Below are 17,733 nucleotides of genomic sequence, written 5' to 3'. Positions count from 1 at the left end.
TCATTTGGAGGCACCTACTTAGCAGTTAAGGATCACAGAACTGGATTCTAACAAAGAACCCCCTCAAGATAGGTGAAAACATCTTAACTGGGCAATGGAGATTCTTTCATTTTGAGTGGTTTTTCCCTCCCACTGCCCACCAAAAACTAGACAAAGCAAGAAGTTAAAGAAGAGAATTTGGGGATCCTACTGAAGCTTTTTGGTGTGGCTGAGAGGACCAGGACCCTTCCATGAAAGCAGAGATCCCAGCATCCTTCAAAGGGCAGGCCTCTTCTCGTTCCTTGATTCTAGCATTTACCTTGATCTTCAGCCAACTAAGGATCGCCAGACTGAGCACATGACTCTCAAAGCCATTAAGATGACGATCAGATGATCTACCCACTGGGAACTTAATGAACATTTTCTCCACAAACTGAGGTTGGGGTTTACAGAGGGAAAGAAATGGAACCGTAGCCCTCTAATTAAGCATGAAGTGACACCTGTGGAAGAACGGCCATGCTTCTTATTCCCCAAGCCCTGGAGCAAGGTCAGCTCAAGCGAAGGCTGGTACCTTATCTTTCCAATCACATCTAGTTCATTTATTTTGCCAGAGAAAATTGAAAGCTTAATGGAATTACCTTTTCCCTTTAAGCACTCAAGGGTACTACATGGCATAAAGCAAAAACGTCCTTTTGAGTAAAACCAATTTCCTTATAAATTATATCACAAAAGCACATTCAATAAACTCCCTAAAGGCAGAAACAAAGTGAAGACTGAGGCCTCACTGCCAGCTCACTCCTGAACACAAGCCAGTTCAGCCCTTGAGGGCCTCCTCATCGGTAGCCCCTCTTCCTTTTTCCCTTTCTTACAAAAGCTTAGTAGGAGACTCTGTTAGGAACTGATTAGGGTCAAGAACCTTAGCTTTGCAGAGGAGGGAAGATTCTGTGGGTAAAAACCTTTATGTTTTAGAGGACACCAGATGACGGGGCACCTGGGTGGCTCAGCGGTTGAGCGGCTGCCTTCGGCCCAGGGCATGATCCTGGAGTCCGGGGATCGAGTCCCTCATCGGGCTCCCTGCATGGAGCCTGCTTCTCCCTCTGCCTGTGTCTCTGCCTCTATGTGTGTGTGTGTGTGTGTGTGTGTGTGTGTCTCATGAATAAATAAATAAAATCTTTGAAAAAACAAAAAAGACACCAGATGACAGCACCACCACGTCTCCTGGGTCCTATGTGTGGAACAACTGCCGGCTGTAAACTCTCCCATATTCAGTGAGACCACCTTGGTTGTTGAAACCCTCTGTGCGTCAGCGAGCCCTCTTCCTCCCTATAAGCCACAATGGTTAAAACCAGAAGCAGACAAGACCGCTGACCCCATGCTCTGTGACCCATTGTGCTTATTTCTCACCGCACTTTCTTGAGGCATCGATGAAGGTGTTTTGTAATGACCAGAACATTCTAACTGCCAGGCTAGAAAAGCCCTCCATTAACAACAGAAGGCCTGTAAGACCACAGCCCCGCATCCCCAACCCTGCCCAGGATCGCGCTGAGCACGTGCCGACCCTGCCCCTGAGCTCCAGCCCTGCGCCTGCTGCGCTGCAGGTTCCCCTCACCCCCAGGCTCTCCTCCTAAAACTCTAGGTTTCCCATCTTGTGAGCAGAGAGGTGGCTTGTTCAGGCTTGAGCCTGCCCCCGCCCCCGGCTGCTGGAGCCCGAGATAATTGTCTCCCTTTCTCTTTTCCAAAGACTCCATTCTCGAGTCCTTGACTTCTCTTGTGATGGATTTCTCGGAGCTGGTTGGGCAGAGTGTGGGCAGATCCAACCGGGAGCCGCGCTCTGCGTCCGCCCAAGCCCCGGGATGCCCGGGAGGGAACAGGCGGCCCCAGCAGCACACCAGGGCTCCCCGGGCTTCCTGAGGTAAGGGCTGTGACACAGCCGCACATGTGGACAGCAACCATGGACACAGAGGACAGTTCAAGCGACACGGCGCTCCAAGGAGGCCCTATACTGGCCCCGAGGTGCTCAAGCAGCCAAGTCTACACAAACAGCCACCTGCAGGGACCCAAGCCTAAGGTGAGGAGTAAGGCATCCTTCCTCTATTCCTGACTGCAAAGGAAGAGCTGGGCTCATGAAGATCGGAGGAAGTATGACAAGCTGCCCGCCCCCAGTCCTGCCCCGGCCACCGCAGCAGTAGGGCAGCCTCCGTGTAGGGCCGGCACTGCTCGTTCCGCTGGGGTAGCAATTGTGGGATTGCTCTGATGTGGTGACGGCGGCAGAAATCAAAGCTGAGCTTGAATTTCTACCCCTTATGCTAAACTGTTCTTTCCTGTGATTTCTTTGCCCACTGAGACAGATGTGTGGGATTGGCATGTTCTCAGTCAGCCCCTGTAATAAAACTGAAATGGGTGAAGCTTTCAGGAGGGTATCTCAAAAGAAACGCTTCACATACGCAAAGCTGCAATAATCTCCTCCACCATCTAAATTCACCCAGTGGCTTAGGCCTGAAGAACACAGACTCAAAACTTTAAAAATCAAAATCTTACCCTTTGATCCTGAACCATGCCTTATGACAGAGAATACATTTTTTTCTTTTCTTAAAAAAAAGTCCTACAGTTTGAATGATTCCTCTCTTATCTCACTGTCTCCATCTCTGCCTCTCTCTCTCCCTCTGCCTCTAGCTCCCACTCTCACCCTCTGTTTAGTATAGGTGTTGGGTGATGGAGTTGGTGTCCGCTGGAACGTTCCATAAACGAGTGTCCTCATCTAAAAATGCTTTTATCATTAACTACTCCTGTTACATTTGCATCTGAAAATCCATTGAGGGTTTTTGTTGTTTTGTTTTCCCTTCTCTCTCTCAGTTTTATTTTTTTTTAATTTTTTTTTAATTTTTATTTATTTATGATAGTCACAGAGAGAGAGAGAGAGGCAGAGACACAGGCAGAAGGAGAAGCAGGCTCCATGCACCGGGAGCCTGATGTGGGATTCGATCCCGCGTCTCCAGGATCGTGCCCTGGGCCAAAGGCAGGCGCCAAACCGCTGCGCCACCCAGGGATCCCACTCTCTCAGTTTTAATTGTATTAAGTCATTTTCAAGGTACTAGAATATAATAAAAGACAACACAGCTGAATCAGAGGAGGAAGAAGACTTAAATGATTCCATTTAAATTCCAACTTTTAAAGAACTGATATGTATTTTCTGTTTGCCTGAAATTCATACACATATGCCTCACTATATTTCAAAACCAATTATATTATTTTATTGAGTGGGTTCCCACGCTCCACTGTGTCTTTAGCTAGCATAATCACAGTTACTGTGACAGAAACAGAAGAAATACTTTCTTATACTGCAAATGTTTGGAGGTAGCTTATGAAATCATATAAAATAAAAAAGACAAAGGTAAAAATAGGTATAATGTATGATCAGGGCAAACAGGACATGGAGAGGAAGGGATAATCAGAAGAAATAAAAGACACTGTCCTTGTCCTCAAGGAGATTACAGTCTGGGGAGAAAACACCACCCAAAAACTGTACGAAATAGAAGACATGGCATCATCATAATAATTCTGAGGTAAGATGACAAATACAATGTAAGCTCAGAGAAGAGAGAGGCCACAGAAGGCAGGAGCAAGGGTTAGATAAAAGGGTGATAGGACTTGGACAAAGAAGAATGGAGAGATTTTGAATAGATATCAGGGAAAGAAAGGACGTGCAGGGGACCAGACTCGAAGCAGAATAGCTCAGCAGCAGACATCAGGCAGGCATGTTTGTGTGGAGATGGAAAACCCACAATGAATACAGAAAATGTATAGTCTGTAGTCTGCTTATGGCCAAATGCTGACAAGTCATGAAAGCAAAGCAGAAGTGTTACCTTGATGCTGCTGAAGGTTTCCCAATTCAGGAGATGTGGCCTGCAACTGTCTGTCAGGCCAGGGTAATGGAGATAAGCAGGGGGGCTGGGAGTCAGGGAGAACATGGGGAGTCAGGAAGCTCGATCTCTACCTCGACGGGGGACGGCGGACGGCAGGAAGAGGAAGGAAAACCAGGAGAGACATTTTGAAAAAAAATAGCCAAACACCAAAGATTTGTATCACAGTGACTGTAGTGGTGGCCTTCGGAAGGGACGCAGAGGTTGGAAAGGAAGAGCATTTCCAAGTAAAAAATGTTAAGAAATGTTAAGTTTTGTTTGGGGGAATGTTGAGTTGAAGTAATGTCAAGAGTTTAAACTGTAGGGATCCCTGGGTGGTGCAGCGGTTTAGCGCCTGCCTTTGGCCCAGGGCGCGATCCTGGAGACCCGGGATCGAATCCCACGTCGGGCTCCGGTGCATGGAGCCTGCTTCTCCCTCTGCCTGTGTCTCTGCCTCTCTCTCTCTCTCCCTCCCTCTCTGTCGATCATGAATAAATAAATAAAAATAAAAAAAATAAAAAAAAAAGAGTTTAAACTGTAAATGTCATGTAGGCCTCTAAAAACATGAAATTTAAGTTCATATGAGGTGAGAGTGAGAAAAATGCCAATGGAGTGATTTCAAACTCCTTCAGGGAAAAGCAGTGTGAGCCATGGACAAGCCCAGGACCAAGGGTGGCCGTTTGGAAAGGCACACAGGGAGGTAACTGCATGAAGAGGAACATTGCACAGTGTTTCCTTCTGGTAGCAAGGTCAGGATAAGTCCCGCATCACAGAAGCCAGGAGAGTAGTTTCCAGAAGTAGAGGTCAAGAGGGTCTCTTGCAGCAGAGACAGGAGTGAGAAAGAACTTTCTATTTCCCAGTCTCTTCTCACGTCACTGACAATCCAACTGAATCCCTGAATGGGATGTGACATTTGACATTCTGAGGGATTTTGCCCAGAATGCTTTGGAACCAACCCAAGAAGCTCTTGGCAGCTGTCCTGACCCTTTTCCCTCCTCTGTTAAAAAACAAAACAAAACAAAACAATACAAAAGAACAAAACTTTTTTTTCAAAGCTATTGCTCTTCAGGAAAAGAATGCAAAGATCTTGTAGACCCAATCAGAGTTGAAATACCATCTCGGTGTTCTCGCTATAATGTAATTGTGCAATGATGTATAAATCCTGCTGGCAGATCATATAAGGATTGACATACAAAATGGACGTCTTTAAAACCATATAAAAGTCTCATTGTACACAGCATGATATTTGATGTATAAATATGACCGTGTTTTCCTTACATTGATTTTTCTTATATAAAATAAGAACAGATCATTTATGAGAAGTCACATATCCCCCTGGCCTACTGCGCTATTCGTGTAATAGTGTGCAGAGAACCCACTTGCCTGGTATGAGTAACAACTTTGGCAAGTGCTCGCTGCTGAGAACACTTACAAGCTTTCCCATTTGCTATTTGGATTCACATCTTGACTGGTCGTTCCCTTTATGTGATTTTTTTCCCCATCTCTAATCATTTTCTCTGCTTCTTATGTTACACTGCTCGCTCCGGGCGTTCGGCCACAGAGAGGGAAGAAACACACGTCGTTGTTGGTTCTGCGGTGCTTGTGATGTCTGTTAAGTCTGCTGGTGATTTCTCAAGATCAAGAGCATGGGGCGACTTTAAAAACTGTTCCCTTCGTGATAGGACAAAATGGAGAAGTCTCCAGAACTGTTTGTTCCCTCCTGGCAGAAAGGAACCGTCGTGGGAGCCGGACGACTCTTGGCTGATCCTCAAAGACAGCTCGTCCAGACCGTGGATTCCGGTTCCTCAAATTGCAAAGTGCGTTCTCCCCACTGCAGCTGTGGGACCCAGGCTGCCCCCCCGGGACCGGCTTGGGCTCGGGTGGGAGACCTGGAGCAGGTGTCATCTGCTAGGACTCCGGATCCCACCAGCGCCCCGTGCCGGTACCTGCTCGCCTCGATCCTTCTGTCTGCATCGGCAGGTTGACACACAACCCTGAAGGACAAAGGGCCTGGCGGGTGTCCCGGGTTCCAGCCGCTGGGGTCCCAGGCAGCTCGGGAGTAGGGCCCTTCCGGGCTCGGCTCTGGGCTCGGCCCCGCCGTAACCCGCTGCCCTGTCGGTGTGGAGCAGCCGAGGGAGGCCTGACGTCCTGATTTACAATCACACGTATATATTGGGTGTTCATCCCGGTTCTGGCACAGAGCTCTTAAAACACTTGGAATTTCCTGAGGTGTCTGTTATGTTAATGAAGTAACTTCTGACAGCACTGGAGGTTGGGAGCCCCCGGGTCAGGGGAGCCAGGTTGGAACTTCCAACCTCTTCAGAGAGAGGAGGGGGCCCAGAGGTCGAATCGTCACTAACGGCCAAGGAGTTAATTAATCTTGTAATGAAGGCTCCATAAAAACCCAAAAGGACAGGGTCAGGAGAACTTCTGGATGCCTGGGTGGTTCAGAGGTTGAGCATCTGCCTTTGGCTCAGGTTGTAATCCCAGAGTCCTGGGATCGAGTCCCACATTGGGCTCCCTGCATGGAGCCTTTTTCTCTTCCCTCTGCCTGTGTCTCTGCCTCTCTCTCTGTCTCTCACGAATAATTAAATAAAATCTTTAAAAGAAAAATAAAAAAATTAAAAATACAAGTTAAATATTCTCTAAGCATTTCTCCTGTTTCTTGCAATATTCTTTGAGAGGGGCTATTTGGTTTGGTATCAGGTTGGTCTCCTCTGCAGTGTGCAATCTTTTCATATGTCCGGTGATTTTTTTTTTTTCAGTTGCGGTTTTGTTGATCCTTAAGGAGAGGAGTCTCCATGTATCTGGTAATGGAAATTAAGATGTGTTCTTTTAGGATAGTGTGGATTCACTGCAAATCTTTGGGAGGGAGAAATGTTTAGATTTATTGTAGTTTTTCTTTATCTTACAGATAAGGGTGGGTGAGAGGTTGTGGGTACCAAAGGCAATATTTTTTGGTCCTAAAGATTTCTTGGAGAAATAACATGACCCATTCTATCCCAAGAGAGCAAGCATTCAAGAGCTTCTGTAATGGCAAAGAATCTAGATGCCAGTCTTCCTGAAATGCACCAACCCCTTCCTTCATATCTGTGTATGAGTTTTCTGGTAGTAGCTTGGATGTGGAGGTCGGTCCAAATGGGCTGGACCTCATGTCGGTAAGTGATTAGGATGGAGGGGAACCGATGGCTGAATAGAGCCTCATGTTGGCAGGTTATAGCCAGAGCCCAGAGCTGGACAAAGCCCTGAACTCACCTAGTGGCCAAGGGTATTTAGTATCTCCTATAGAAATTGATTCTCGGGGATCCCTGGGTGGCTCAGCGGTTTGGCCCCTGCCTTTGGCCCAGGGCGCGATCCTGAAGTCCCGGGATCGAGTTCCGCGTCGGGCTCCCTGCATAGAGCCTGCTTCTCCCTCTGCCTGTGTCTCTGCCTCTCTCTCTCTCTCTCTCTATCGTGAATAAATAAATAAAATCTTAAAAAAAATAAAAATAAAAACTTGTTAAAAAAAAAAAGAAAAGAAATTGATTCTCAACTTTGTACCCTATCTCTTCCTTTCCTGGCCAAGTATCTTCAGGTTAAAGATATTCTACTTTACCTTCATCACCATATAGGAGGATCTGAGTCAAACCCCTTTAATTCCTCATCAGCTCGTGAATATAGGGTGGCAGAAGGTAGTGGTGGACAGAGCAGCTAAGGAGTTGGGAATGGTTGGCTTTACTCATTTGAAGGGGGTGGAGTAGGGATTGAATCTGTTCCTGAATTTTGTGTCCTGTGCCCCTGCCATTCCATCTGGGCTGCAGCAAAACCCTTTTGTAGCAGTTCTGGAAACTAACTCCTTAGAACTGGGCTTGGTTGTAAGGAACTCATTCCCTCCTAGGCCAAAGGCCAAAGTGTTACAGCCCTTAACGACCAACTCTTTCCTCATAAGCACATTCAGCCCGGGAACATAAACCCACCCCCAGGAGGTGGGCCCCAGCTTTGCACAACTGCAGAGAGCACCATTGTTGTGTCCTGTGTGAATGATGCCTTCTGGAGCAATGCAGTAGTTCTGCTGGAAGCCCTGGGTTGGGTGATTTCTAGCTCACCATTCTGTGGCCCCAGATGTTCTTCAGGCATCTGCTCTCCAAGAGATGGTACAGATTTCAACTGAAAACCTCAAAGCACAAAGTATCTTGTGAGTTTGACTCTTTCTTCCAGGTAATGCGGGTCCTTGATGCATTCTTACTGTCCTGAAGGTTGGTCTCCTCTTTCTCTCTCACCAAATAAGGGAAATAACACAAAGTTAATTTCTGGCAAGGCATTGCTTTAAACTGGCACCAACCACACATGTGTCTCATGGCTATCTGAAGTTATCCAGGGTGGTGACCTTCTTCAAATACACATCATATCTGCCCTCTTAGGAACCATGGTTGAGAGGGACCTGACTGGTTCATCATCCTATTTGTGCTAAATATAAGTGCCAAGCACTACAGGAAGATGTCCCTGGTGTGGAATCCAGCATCTGATAACTTCTAAAAGACATCCATGGAACAAGTTGGTCCTGTCCCAACTGCCCAGTGGCTTCACTTCAGGCCTTACTCTATCCTCATCCAAACCAGAGAGGTTGGTGGCTTCCCAGTGGCAATGTCTTTCCTTCTCTCAGGCAGGACTTTTCCCTTCAATGCAATGGTGTTTGGTTGATCGTCCTTTTTCTCTTGTCTTGTAACCACAATCCATGATAAAAAAAAATTTCTCTTAAGTTTTTGGCATGTGATGGTACTGTCCTTACCTACCAGGAGTTGTGTCGCTGTATTACTGTCCTGTTTTCTTGAAGAATAGGAGGCATTTCAGGTAGAATGCATCGAGAATTCTTCTGGAATGCTCTATGGAACCCAGCTTCTACCGCAGAAGAAACATCTCCATTTGTCCAAGGAGCCCCGGTTGCTGCATGCTGCTTTGAATTCCTTAAAACAGTCTGCCCATATTTGAAGCATATACCATTTCCAGGACACATTTACCATTTTTAGAACATTTCCAGAGCTGTCGCCTGACAACCCTGATGACTTAATTCTCAGAAAGCCTTTATGTGAGGGTGCTGCTCCTCTGAGAGGGAAGTGGATTGAGTGAGGACATGCCCTCTAGCAAGTGGTAAGCATAGAGAAATGGGTTTGAGGACACAAAAAAACAAAACACAGAGTTAAAGCAATCAAGTGAACATACACATATTTTTAAAGATTTATTTATTTTAGAGAAAGAGAATGAGCAGGGGGAGGGGCAGAGGGAGAGGGAGAATTTCCAGCAGACTCCCTGATGAGTGTAGAGTGGGATGCGGGGCTCAATCTCACCACCACGACCTGAGCCAAAAACCAAGCGCCTGACACTCAACCAACTGAGCCACCCAGGTGCCCCCTGAGTGTCTATGTTTTATTATTTATTTATTTATTTATTTATTTATTTATTTATTTATAGATTTTATTTATTTATGAGAGACACAGAGAGAGAAAGAGAGAGAGAGAGAGGCAGAGAGAGAAGCAGGCTCCATGCAGGGAGCCCGACGTGGGACTCGATTCCGGGTCCCCAGGATCAGGCCCCAGGCCAAAGGTGGTGCTAAACCGCTGAGCCACCCGGGCTGCCCCTGTGTTTTAAAACTAAAAAAAAGAAACTATTTTCTATCATAGGGTGTCAGGAGGAGGCCAGGAGATGGGTGGCGGATTGTGGGTTTCTCTCCTGCATCTTTTCTCCCCTCCCCCTGCCCTTCCTCTCCTGGCTCCGCCTCCTCCTTTTTCCTGTCTCTCTCTCTCTTCCATCTCCTGCCCGTTTCTCCGCCACCTCTCTACTAATATTCTTTCAGCTTACTTTCCTCAATCCGTCTGGGAGTTTTATTCTTTAGGAATTAAATAGGAGCCTGGAAGTTTTGCGTTCAAATTGCTAGTTTGCAGCTTAAACATATTTTGCAGGAATTACAGAGGATATAGAAAAATTTAGAGAAATTTGAGGTATAGAATCATATTACCCTGGATATAATCATTCTCCTTGAGAACCATTTCTCTCCCAACTCTTATCTAACCCTACTTATTGTCCTCTTCCTTTTCTGGAACTTTTGCTTTCTCACTTCCCACCCCATTTCTAATGGTCTGAATATCTCATTAACCAAATAGTGGATATTTGCACTCAAATTCACTGAACTTAATATGATGATTTTAAGACCCATAATTCTAAGAACCAATTTGAAATAATCTTGCATTGCTTTTGTTGGCCAAAACAACATTAAGTGAGCCTGAAAGGCGACATTTAATGAGGTTAATTAAGGCCTGGTTAATATAAACTTTTACATGATCATTTATATTTTTCTGTGGTAGACTCTTTATACAATGATAGCTGTGAAGTTCAAAGGGCAAGAAGGTATGCCCGGGAGATGTTGCAGGTCATTTGTTAGCTTTGTTCCTCTACCAACTGTAAGGCACTTACTATGTATGAAGATGATGTATACAGACTTGAGTTCTGACACTTGACATGGCAGACAGACAGACAGACAGACACCTTGCCTTGGTCTTCAGTGATATAGAAACGCTTTGAGGAAGTTCTGTAGTCAAAACTAGATGGTATGGTATTTAAAAAATAACAGAATTTTCCTAGTAAGGAAAATAGGATCCCAGGGTGTTGAGAGAATTTGGAGATGTGACTGAGAAATCTTTTGAAGAATCTTTGAGGAATCACAAAAAAAAACAAAACAAAACAAAAAAAAGAAAACAGAGCCACAAGAGATGGGGTTGTGGAATTATAATTCTCAGAAAGAGAAAGAAGGCAAATATAAACTATAGATGAGTGAGCTCGATATTGATTCTTGGTAAGAATCTTAAAGAGAATACTATAAAATGGTTTCTGAGCTCTTAGAAAGGGAATGAGTAGGGATCCCTGGGTGGCTCAGCGGTTTGGCGCCTGCCTTTGTCCCAGGGCGCGATCCTGGAGTCCCGGGATCGAGTCCCACGTCGGGCTCCCGGCATGGAGCCTGCTTCTCCCTCCTCCTGTGTCTCTGCCTCTCTCTCTCCCTATGTCTATTATGAATAAATAAATAAATCTAAAAAAAAAAAAAAAGAAAGAGAATGAGTAATGAGTAAGAGAAAGAGAATCAGTGAGTATGAAAAAACAGCACAGGGTCACTAAAAACACGTTGTGTCTGAATGTTTTCATCTCCTTTTCTGACAGGCTTATCTGACTGGCAAGCTTATAAATGAGATTGATACAAAGAATTGTACATTCCAGGAAGGAATCTGACATGGTCACTCCAGTTCTCTTGGCCTAAGGGCTAAAGCCGGGTGTCATTTCCTGTTTTTAGGTCATAAACAACGGAAACAAATTCTAACTAGTTTAAGGGAAAAAGAAATTTTATTTGAGGATATGGAGCAGCTCTCCTGAAGGGCTAGACAATCAGGTTTGGATGTCACAAATCAGAACCATATCCAAAAATCACAGAGGTGGTCTTGTGAGCATGTGACAGCTTGTCAACACTGGCATGAACACCACCATTTACACTGCTGACACCGCTGACCCTGGTGTCCCAAAAAAGGGTGTAAAGCTGTCCTTACCCTCTGCCAGAATAGAATCCTTCAAGTCCCAAATTATTTGCACCTCCAACTCCTAGGTCTACCGCTCAGCACGATGCCTCTGATTGTAGAGTGTAGATCATGTGGTGAACCCCAGGTGCAAAGGAAGCTGAGCCAGCCGGGAGCCAACATGTTTCTTCTTTCATCCAGAAAGGCAGTCTCTGGTTTCTGAAAGACGCATAAGGTAGGTAATTGCCCCAAACAGAAAAGTTTCAGATGATGGCTACCATGAAGATCGGTTAATGTCCTCCTCATAGGGGCTGAGGGATAGGGTAATTGGGTGTTTATAAATAGCAGAAGGACCCTAGCTAAAGCTTGTTCATTAATCATTCCTTTTTAATCTTAAAGTTTTTATTGGCGTACCACAGAACTCTGCATTTTTGTGCTAGACAAGATATTTTTTAATGAGTGGCTGGGCTGAAGACAGAAAAGAAGCTTATTTTATTTGCAGGTGACACACAGCTAGACTGGAATGCTAATGCATGCAAGGGCAAAATCAGAATTGCAAAAGATCTCTAAAAGTGTGAACCAATCAGCCTGTGTTACAAGACAAAGTCTATCAGTAGTAAATGGCAGGCTTTGTTTTAGGGTTTTAAAAATCCAGCTACTCAAATATGTAGTGGCTGCTAAGAAACAGGACATAGTTTAATTGGTTGCCAAGAAAGCTAATTAAACCTTAGGCTGCATGAATAGATGCATAGTACTTAGAACAAAGCCTTCCTCACTCTGCGCTAAATGGACCATAGCTGAGCACTGTGCCAAGTTATGAGCACCGTAGTTTACCAGGAACCAACAAGTTGGAGGATGGTCAGGGAGGAGCACCGGTATGGTGAGCAATCTCAGACTGTTCGGATAGGAAGGATGGCAACTACAGAAACGGAAGGAGCTTGGTCTGTGAAGAGAGGCCTTGAAGAAAGTGGCCACCAATTACTCAGAGCTGGCACGTGGAAGCAGGGCCAGGTTTATCCTAAAGGGTGTGAAGAGGTGAAAGTAGGGCCAAACTGCAAATTGTAGACAGTCTTTTATGGAAGGAAGACAGACTTTCCACCTGAGTAATCCAAAGGTGAAGAGCCTTGTGCTGGAAGGTATAAATTACCTGGAGATACTGGATGAGAGATTGGTTGCCAGCATTTAGAGGTGCTGTTGAGGGGCCTCAAGCTATGTTTAGATCAAGTCAACTTTCAACTTTTATTTTTAGTTTCAACATTTAAGAAATTGATTAAAATAGAATAGACATAACATCATACTAGTTTTATTTTTTTATTTTTTAAAATATTTTATTTATTTATTCATGAGAGACACACACAGAGAGAGGCAGAGACACAGGCAGAGGGAGAAGCAGGCTCCATGCAGGGAGCCCGACGCGGGACTCGATCCCAGGACTCCAGGATCATGCCCTGGGTTGAAGGCAGGCGCTAAACCGCTGAGCCACCCAGAGATCCCATCATACTAGTTTTAGCTGTACAACATAATGATTTGATATATATATATATACACAAATATCAAGTCATTATGTTGACATATATATGTATATATATATATATATATAGTGAGATGATCACCATAATAAATATAGTTAACATCTCTCACCCTACATGATTACAAAATTTTTTTCTTGTGATGAGAACTTTCAAGATCTACTCTTTCAGCAGTTTTCTTTATCTATGAGCTCATTTGTGTGTGTGTGTGTGTGTGTGAGTGTGTGCACACACATGTGTAAGATTCTACATATAAGTGAGATCATCAGTATTTGTCTTTCTGTTTGGCCTTTTACTTAGCAGAATGCCCTCAAGCCCTATTTATACTATCTCAAATGGCAGGACTTACTTCCTTCTTTTTTAAAGCTCAATAATATTCCACTATACATACAACAGTTTCCTTATTGATTCATCCATCAGTGGACACTTAGGTTGTTTCCATCCCTTGGCTACCGTAAATAGTGCTACAATGAACATGGAGGTCACATAGCTTTCAGGTTGGCATTTTTTGGTTTTTAAAGTAAATACCTAAAAGTGGAATTGCTAGATCATATGGTAGTTCTACTTTATAAATTGTTTGAGGAAACTCCATACTGTTTTCCATAGTGGCCACACCAATTTACAATGCCACCAACAGTGCACAAGGGTTTCCTTTTTTCCACATTTATGCCAGCATTTGTTATATGCCTTTTTGATAATAACCACTCTAACAGGTATGACATGATAAATCATTATTTTGATTCATTTGCATTTCCCTGATGATCAGTGATGTTGAGTATATTTTCATGTACCTATTGGCAATCTGTATATCTTCTTTGGAAAAATGTGTTCCAATCTTCTGTCCTTTTTGTTTTTAATTGAAGGATAGTTGACACAATGTTACATTAATTTCGGGTGTACAACATAGTGATTCCACAACTCTGTACATTATGCTGTGTTCACCATAAGTGTAGCCATCATCTGTCACCAGGCGATGCTATTACCATACTGTTGACTGTATTCCCTTTGCTGTACCTTTCATCCCTGTTGCTTACTCTTTTCAAAACTGAAAGCTTGTACCTCCCATGCCCCTCACTCCTTTTTGCCCATCTCTCCACCTCCTCCCCTCTGGCAACCATCCATTTGTTCTCTGCACTTGTGGGTCTATTTCAGCTTTTTTTTTGTTTGCTCGTTTGTTTAGTTTCTTAGGTTCCACATATAAGTGAAATTATACAGCATTTATCTTTCTCTAACTTATTTCACTTTAGCATAATACCCTCTAAGTGCATCCATGTTGTCACCAATGACAAGACTCCATGGGTTTTTATGGCTTAGTAATATTCCAGTGCATATATAATATCATATCTTCTTTATCCTTTCATTTATTTTTTTAGAGGGGGGAGAGGCAGAGAGAGAGGGAGGTAGAGAATCTTAAGTAGGCTCCATGCGCAGCGTGGGGCTTGATCTCACCACCCTGGGATCATGACGAGCCAAAATCAAGAGCTGGAGGCTTTTCATTTTGTTGATAGTTTCCTTTGCTGTGCAGTCTGATGTACTCCCATTTGTTTAATTTTGTTCAGACTTCAAGATTCTATTGTTTATGAAAATGTAAGGCATTACAAAGGTAATATAACAAGTTCTAATGTACATGTGAGCATTTTATAAGATTTTTCAATATAAAAATGCACAAAGATGTTTTGTGGATGACCTGAGGCTGATGGAGTTTGCTTAAGAAGCCCCAAGGACAGAGAGGAGAAATGCTGCATGGTAGGGCTCGTTAATGTCCAATGGCAAAAATCTTCCTGGGCTTGCTTGGTTTGGGCTTTGTGCATGTGAACCACACTAGCAGAAATAAATCGCCAGGAATTCAATTCAATCAATTCAATCCAATCAATTCAATTCAATCGCTTGAGGAAGGTTTCAGAACAGTGCCAAGACTGCAATCCCAGGGAGCTCCCCATGTTCAGGCAACAAGCTGTTCCCTTAGGACAACCAAAGCAGACGACCAGTAATCTCTGATTTTTGTCTCCATTGAATGCTTGGGCTTCACCCCATTTAGAGTGGAACTTAGAGAATGTCCTTATTTTTTCTATAGGGCGTGTAATGCTTCTATTTCAATTACTCATGAATCCTTACAGGCACATAGGCCTGTGAGCCACAGCTTCCTTGTACAGAGGGGAGCGGGGATTGAGTGAAATTACTCCAGAGAAAGCAAACAAGGACCTTTAGCTCTAGGGTACTTGGAGAACTACAGCCTGAGCCTTTCACCCACATATAAGGAGAGAAATCATTCAGAGGCCTAACAAAGGGAAATGTAGTCATACTGGTTGAACAACTGGTAGATTGCACCCAGCTAGACAGGAGTGCTGTCTTCAAGGTATTCCTAATCATTGTGGATACCACTTAGAGAGAAAAGTTGTAGCAAATGTTTTACATTATAATTCTCTGCTTCCAAGATAATAGGTTAAAGGGGGGTAGAAATAGTAGACACTATGTTTCTTATATTATCTTAGATTAGGATGTCGTGATAGTAATTAATGATTGTTAGGATGACATTGGGGCTACCCATGTTCATGTCTTTGCGACCTATGTGAGATGGAACCAGTTGTTTCTGTCTCTCAAATACTTTCCCAAATTAGATTTATTTTATTTAATTTTATTTATTTTATTTTATTTTATTTTATTTTATTTATTCATGAGAGACACACAGAGAGAGGCAGAAACACAGGCAGAAGGAGAAGCAGGCTCCATGCAGGGAGCCTGATGTGGGACTCGATCCCCGGTCTCCAGGATCAGGCCCTGGGCTGAAGGCGGCGCTAAACCGCTGAGCCACCTGGGCTGCCCCCAAATTAGATTTCTGAAAACTCATAGAAGTGCTTTGATAGTAGTAGATTTCTGGAAGTTCAAAGTATCCCTGGATGTCTGGTTCAGGTCCTGTTAATCACACCACAAAACATAGGCAAATTCTCACCATACAAGGCTGCCTTTGTGATTGGAATATTTTGGGGCATAGAGAGGGAAGGCAGGGATTTCAAATGCATGTAGAGGGCTTCAAATTTATAGTGACATCTCAGACGTGCAAAAATGAAACTTTATTTCTCTATAACTGCACTCAATTTGCTTATGAGGTAGTGGAAAACTCAATCTTGCCACTTTAGGATAATTGACCCCATTCTGGCTTAAAAGCCTCTTTTGGGTAATTCCTCTGTCAATTCAGGATTTCAGCTCCAGCCAGGCAAGATGTTTTCCCTCATCTTCTCCTCCTGAATAAGTCCTGGGTCTAAGTTCCTCACTTTCTGTTCTCTGTTCCTAGTTGGCCTCCTTGGACACACCTTGCTACCTTGGTCATGGGTGTCTACCTTGGTCCCTATTGACTTTACCATTGACCCTCCTTGTCAAGTCTGTCAGGCGGCACGTGGAGGCTGCTCCGTGCTCTACAGGGGCTGATGCTGCTCTCACCAACTCTCCATTCTCTTCTGCCTTCCTTACCCCTCCTAAGGAGCTATGGGATCCTTTCTTACTCTCCACACACAGGAAGAAGTGAGGGAGACTCAAGGAGGGTGGGTGGTTGAGGTCCACCATCAGTCCAAGTCTGCCCTGCTGACCTTCTTCCCCTCTCCTGCCCCCCTCCACAGTATGCACTCTCATAACTTTCTCTCTCCTCCCCCGATCTGCCTAGGCTCTGCCCCCACCCCTCTGTTCTCAGTCAGGAAATACTTTCATTGCTTGTGTGCATGTGTGTGTGATGGAGAAATGACCTTGTACCATTACCTGCATCCTTTAGAGGGTAACACCTGTAAACTCTATGCTCTGGTCCTCCAAGCCTTTACTGTTATCTTCAAGTTGAGCCCTTTTGGAATTCAAAATAAGACCACTTCTCCCTCACACAGGACTAGCTCTTTCAAGTGTCTTCAACTTCAGATATTGTGAATTATGAATCCACTCAGCACCTCCATTGACTGCTTTATTCTGGCTGTTGCCACTTTCTCCTTAAGTAGTGAATGCCATTGAACCAATGGGTAGAGGACCAATAACTTTGAGAAGGAAAAGAACCTCAATTAAAAAAATTTTTTTTAAGATTTTATTTATTTATTTATTTGAGAGAGGGAAAGAGAGCAGGAGCAGAGGGAGAAGTAGACTCCCCACTGAGCAGGGAGCCCAGGACCCTGGGAGCAGGACCTGAGCCAAATGCAGACACTTAACTGACTGAGCCAACCAGGCATCCCTTCATTTAAATTTTAATAGTGTTGTTTTAATCTTTGTTAACCTACATGCCTCCATTTCAAATCAATGAAGATTAAATATGTGAATAAAAGTCGAGATGACATCTAGTTTTCTTCCACTCCTGGTGCAGCTTGAGGAAAGAAAGGCTCGTCTCCCCTAGTATTATTAGCTCAAAGCAACTCGCCAAGTTTGTCAGGATTTCTGTTTTCAAACCATCCCCCCTCCACATACACGAATCACACGTAAGTCACACTACCTTTACTAGTGGAGGCTTATACCATCTGGATTCCTGTTTTCATCTATAAAAAACTGATTTTTAAATAAGCACTGTGGTGATGATTTGTTCTGTAGCTTATTGTCATAAAGACTTTTAGAGGAAAACTACATTTTTGTTTTTTACATCTGCCTTGGGCCAGTTCTTTGTTGCCTCTGATGTATTTTTTGTAAATGTCTCTTGTGGAAAATATGGTGCTGTGCAGGGCCACAAGTGGTGATTACCAGAGTAGCTGCTCAGTCTCCCGAGGCCTTTCATGGAAGTGTTGCTGCCAATGCAAGCATCACCAGCACTCCCCTCACGTCCAGAGATCATCC

General features: G+C 44.1%; 1 long non-coding RNA gene across 1 annotated transcript; it reads left to right on the top strand.

Moving 5' to 3' along the window:
- The first annotated feature begins 1,176 nt into the window (after positions 1-1,176).
- Positions 1,177-6,522, top strand: LOC140615875 (uncharacterized). Its single transcript, XR_012016385.1, has 2 exons — positions 1,177-2,047; positions 5,440-6,522. It is a non-coding gene; the product is annotated as an uncharacterized lncRNA (long non-coding RNA).
- Positions 6,523-17,733: the final 11,211 nt, after the last annotated feature.

Source organism: Canis lupus, chromosome 24 (genome assembly GCF_048164855.1).
Source record: "Canis lupus baileyi chromosome 24, mCanLup2.hap1, whole genome shotgun sequence".
Lineage (NCBI taxonomy): Eukaryota > Metazoa > Chordata > Mammalia > Carnivora > Canidae > Canis > Canis lupus.
This window is presented reverse-complemented; position numbering and strand designations above follow the sequence as displayed.